This window comes from Patagioenas fasciata, chromosome 6 (assembly GCF_037038585.1).
Source record: "Patagioenas fasciata isolate bPatFas1 chromosome 6, bPatFas1.hap1, whole genome shotgun sequence".
Classification (NCBI taxonomy): Eukaryota; Metazoa; Chordata; class Aves; order Columbiformes; family Columbidae; genus Patagioenas; species Patagioenas fasciata.
Window position 1 is genome coordinate 30591049 of NC_092525.1, and position 5284 is coordinate 30596332.

Consider the following 5284-nt stretch of genomic DNA (forward strand, 5'->3'; position numbering starts at 1 on the left):
AAAGAATGACACTGTCAGTGCTTTTGAGATGTTTTTCTGCAATGTGTTTAAAGTACATAGTGCACACAGAGCCAAAAGATCCTGGTGCAACCTCTCCAATCTATAAAACTACTGGCAAGAAATAGCAAATGTAACAGCCAGTCCCTGTAGAAGCTCAGGGGGCTTCTGACAGAGCTGACTTGATTCATTTTGCTACAGACTTGAGGAAAAATTGTTGAGGTCTTTCTGACTGTTTCTGACTATGAACTGCAGGTATTATGGGACCTGGCAATCCAATCGTGACTGATTCTTTGCATATGTGCAATGCCAAATTTCCTTCCACAATATTGTAGACGTATTAAAAAAGTATAAAACTAAGTTTATTAGTAAAAACTACTTTCCTAGTAGATGAACAGTCACCTACTATTTTGCTTGTTGAAAATGTGATCACATGTTTTATTTCCCAGATGGTGCTAATAAAGTTACCCTGCCTTGGCCAGTTTGTAGCCTTTTGGATGCTGACCTATGAAATGAAGGGCAAAGAGTGAGGATCCAGCCTTAGAAGTACATTGCAAGTAGAAAAGTGAATGCCAAATTCAAACCTTTAAGGAGGGTTATTTTGCCTACAAGATAATATGAACAGGACAGGACACAGTTCTTCCATTTTATTGACTTCTATCTGGGCAGCATAGCAGTTAACCTAGGAAAGACTTGCCCTGTCTTGACTGCATTAGAGCAGTCTATCTCAAATGCTTACGTTTATAAAACAAGTTTATCCTATTTTCACACATGAAGTTTATTCCTAAAATCCAATCAAACTGAAATCAAGGATAACATGATGTCTTAAGCCACATTAGAAAAATTAATCATCAGCATAATTTATATTTAGATTTACACAATGATATGGGCTTCTATTACACTAGAGATATTCTCTGTGAACTCTTAATATGAGCTGGAAAACATCCACAGAGAGTATTTCTGCCTCATACTGACATGTAGGTCCACCTGACTGCTCTGGACTTACCAGGGTTAAACCTGTGTATCTGTCACCTTGCTCCTCCTGTATGTATTTCAGTCCAGGAGTCAGAGCCTCCAGACCTCCTGACAGCTGCTGAGCAACACTGAAGATGACTTCCAAAATCTCACAATAAATTTTCCAGGCATGGAAAGGTGATCTGGGCAAAGGTGTAACCACCTATGTCCTACCAGACTGAGAAGTATAACATGTAACACTTCACACATCCACAAACTGTTTTTTCTGTCAGTCCTATTTGGAAGAAAAATACAAATTGCATTAAGGAATTTCTATAGAAAAAAAATGCACATGCCAACCTGCTTACGAATTTATTCTTCTGCTCCTGAAGGCCACCAATGTCTCAGCTTGACCCAATTACTGCGTTGTACAGCCTATCACACCGACCATTTTCATTTCCTCCTTTTCTTCAGAACTGAGCCTCATTAAGAGGAAATATGACAGGTCCAGTCAGTGATAAAACCAAACTCTTAGGTTAGTTCTGTGTTTGGAGGCAACCTTAGGTTTTGTGAACTTTTATTCAACACAAAAGCAGCTCCTGGTACTTGCAAGCTTTAATGGATTTGTACCATTTACAGTAGTTGTGCTTGTCATATTGTTTTCCCCAGAACTAGGTCTCTAATAAAGATTAATATTTTTATATGGTTTTGTATCTATCTATATATATACATATTTCCTTGGAATGTCTTTCAGCACTCTGGTAGAACACCAGGAAGATATTTTTCAACAGATTGAAGAGATCCCTGTATTTTTTCACTCTGCTATTCCGAAATGTCGGAAATATTGATGAAGTGATGCTTGAAGTGAAAATGCAGCAGTATCCTATCTTTAAGCTTGAATCATTCTGAACAGACAGAGGTCCTTTTTTTAAAATTCTTCCTGTCCTTCAATTTTAACTCTTTTGTACAGCCTCTCAGACATACAACACAAAATAAGCTATAGTGTTTTTTTTGTCTACAAAACCATTTAAGAAAAATTAGTACTCTAGCTTGTCTGGGTCAGAACACTTCCACTGTAATATTTCAGCATAAACACAGAGAAATAGCTCACATACTAATTTAATTCCTTGTTTAGGATGTAAAAGCAAGACTTTCAAAAGCAATGCACTTTGTGTACTTCGACCCTCGAGTGAAGCCCCATCACTTGCTGCCATGACCGTGGCACTCTGGGGTGCCCATCCACAGGGCCTGCCACTGCGGGGGGGCTGGGGATGTGCCTGACCCCCTCCCAGCCCATCACCCCAGGCTGGGTACACCTGTCCCACTGCACCCCACTGCCACAGTAGAACCTGCCTCTGCTCAGGGAGGCTTTTCTTTCACCACCATTGCCTTTCATCATGCATTCAGTTGCCTCCCAGCTTTTAGCCAATTTCAAAAAGTTTCATTTTTCACCAGAAAACTGCTAACTGGTTTTAACCAAGATTAAGATATGGAAAATAACAACTTTTCTGATTGTAAGACAACTATTTCTAAAATTCCCTTTAAGCCTAAAGCTCATTTAGCCCAGAGAGAGCAAAAGAAAAGCATGGAGCTGTAGGACCTCAGTGCCATCAAGCCTGACCATGCAAACAGGGGTTGAGCATCCACACAGCACTCGGGCTGTGGTACCAACACTTGAAGGAAACCCTCCTGGTTTGCTCCTGCAGGTCCGGCTGCCTCCTTTTAATTAGGCACAGGCAGGTGGCACACACAAGCACACACCCTGCTCCGTATGAGCCTTTCTTTAGATTCTGGTTTTGGGGAAGGTGAAACATAAAAGCACAATTTCTAGCACCATAGAAGAGAGGGATCTAACCACACTCTTGCAGAGAGGACATGGAAAGGCAGAGAAAGGTGTGCTTCACCTCAGCCAGGCTCAGCAGCCTCTGTCCTTCACGCTTACGAGAGCCTTTCCCTCCATGATGAGGTACAGATGCTAAACTTGGCACTGCTTTATTACAGGCAATGCTACTCAAGAACATCCACAACAACAGGAAAACAAAGCAGAAAAGAGACTGAGCCTTCCCACTCACTAATTTTAGTTTCAAAGCAAGAGGCTGAACAAACAAGCACCTGACAGCAGAGGCGTTTTGGGATGCCAGCTCTCCCGGGATCCCAGGGGGCACTTGGGTCCCCATGCACCACGCTGTGCTGCTGGCTGCCAGGCTGCCTCTCTCAAAACATTACCGTAACTTCCACAGTAGCCACTGCTTAATGAACCATGGTTTAATCCATTAATGGAGCTGAGCCAAAATGAGTAAAATCACGCTCAGGGCAAATTTGTCCATTTTCTGGTATCTCTTGAGTCTCAGCTGGGGGAGGATGGACCAGAGCACTTCTCTGACAGCAGATGCAGCCTCACTGGAAAAAAAAAAAATCACATTGTGATCAGTAATTGCACAATCCTTTCAGGAGGTGTTCATCCTTCTACAAGGTGTGCTTCACTGAAGGGCAGAGAACCTCTCCAAACTCCAGCCTTATTACTGGCCTCCTTCCAAAAACTGAAGCCAAAAAGTAATAAGAAAGTTGGCTCAACAGTGGTGCCAGCCACAGCCTTCCAGTTCATCAGTCCTGAGTAAAGAGAGAACTAGAACCTACTCCCCACCCCACTTTTATGGGCACTTCATTCAGTTTTTGAAAGGCCACAGAAATGAAATGCAGGCTATGTGCCTTCTGCCCCCCAGTGACATTGTGAGGCAAAATCCAGAAGCAAATCCCAAAGGAGGACCCTCAGGAAGGGACCCATGCTCATGTAAAGGGCTGATGTTACTCCTGGTGCAAACCTCTTATCTTTTGTCTCAGGGCTGTGTTTGACAGCATTGGCTCCTCTGCTTGCCACTCCTGTGCCCAGGCAGAGCTTTGTTCCCTGTGATGCTGTACGTTCCTGAAGCCAGTAGAGATGCGAGGTGTCTGAAACAATAAAATAAATATTAGTGCAAATAAAACGATAAAAGTTCGGGATCCTGGGTTGGGCTGCCTGTACATGCTCTGGTCACCAGCGCTCCTTGGCGGTGGAAAAAGCCATGCAGGAAGGAGCCAAGGACCTCTTCAGGAGTCAGCATGGGGCTGGATGGGCCTGTTAGCCCTGGCAGAGTTCCAGTGCTGCCAGATCCAGTGTAATTTTCAATACAAATGGGAACACAATGCAGGAAGCCACAAACCATCAGTATGAAAGCTAGCTTAGGTCTGCTGAGTTTATTAGCCTGGGCTCCTGGCCACAAGAACGTACCTAATTTGCTTCTGGACTGCATCTAGCACTGGAAACCAAACAGGTTGGTTTTTCTGGGCTGTATGAAGTAGTGAGTAGGTGTCACCTTGATTAGCCAGTGTTATATTTATCTTTGAGGAGGGTAGACTACTTTGCACCAGCAGTTCTCATGATGCACAATCAGTGCAAAGAAATACAGAAAAAACAGAAAAGCATTTCTTATAATTATTCTTACATGAATGAGCTGTAACTTTAACTATCATCCATGGAAAAAGAGTTGTTTCTGTCCAATTTGACACAGAGCTGGATCCCATCACTCCCTACACTGGGCAGCCAACAGCAGGGCCAGCTTAGGTTGAAGCAGAGGTGGAAGGGGACTCAAAGGAGGGGGTTCCTATGGGACCAGGGGCAAAGGAGGCCAAGTTGCTGTGCACCCACATATGTGTGCTGGTGTAAACCACACCAGGAGCAGAGGAGCTGTGCCCCTGCGAGCCCACCTGTGCACACGCCAGCGACAGTCACACTGGAGTACCGGACTTGGGAAGATGCCACCTCTTTAATAAGGCCTTGAAATTAGTTTCAAAAAGGCATGAGGGGGATTATTCAGCATCCTGCTACAATTCTGGGAAAGCAAGCACAGTTCGGGTTTGCTCTTCACTTACATGAGTATGCTGGGAAGGTGCAGAAATGCTTGAAGGGATGAGACCAAGATTTTGCTGTCACGGAATATTAGAGCATTGGGTTCACATTGCAGATGAAGGTATAAGTTAGGTACCACATTGCTCAGTCTGACAGGACGGAGGCATTTCGAAACATGACCAGAAGCAAGATTTCAGATATCATGGGAACTTCAGTGTCAGAAATACGGGTGCCTACTAATTTAGGCCCATCAAGGGCTGAGCATCAGCCAAGTGCATATTTGGAAGAGCACAGTTTGACAGACTGAGGTGCTCAAAGTAGGACTGAGGTGTGCAGGAAATTTGGCAGTGCTTTTGCAAAATTCATCCTCATGCAAGTCACTTACTTAAAACTCATTTTTAAGCATTCCAGTTTCTCCCTGTGGTAAAATTCAAATGTCACAATTGT

The 5284-nt window shown here is 43.7% G+C and overlaps 1 long non-coding RNA gene across 1 annotated transcript; it reads right to left on the bottom strand.

The window, feature by feature from the left end:
- Positions 1 to 1173: 1173 nt before the first annotated feature.
- On the bottom strand, positions 1174 to 3890 carry LOC139828224 (uncharacterized). The gene is made up of 3 exons (XR_011739599.1): positions 3774 to 3890; positions 3064 to 3351; positions 1174 to 1246 (listed from the first exon to the last, which is right to left on the bottom strand). It is a non-coding gene; the product is annotated as an uncharacterized lncRNA (long non-coding RNA).
- Positions 3891 to 5284: the final 1394 nt, after the last annotated feature.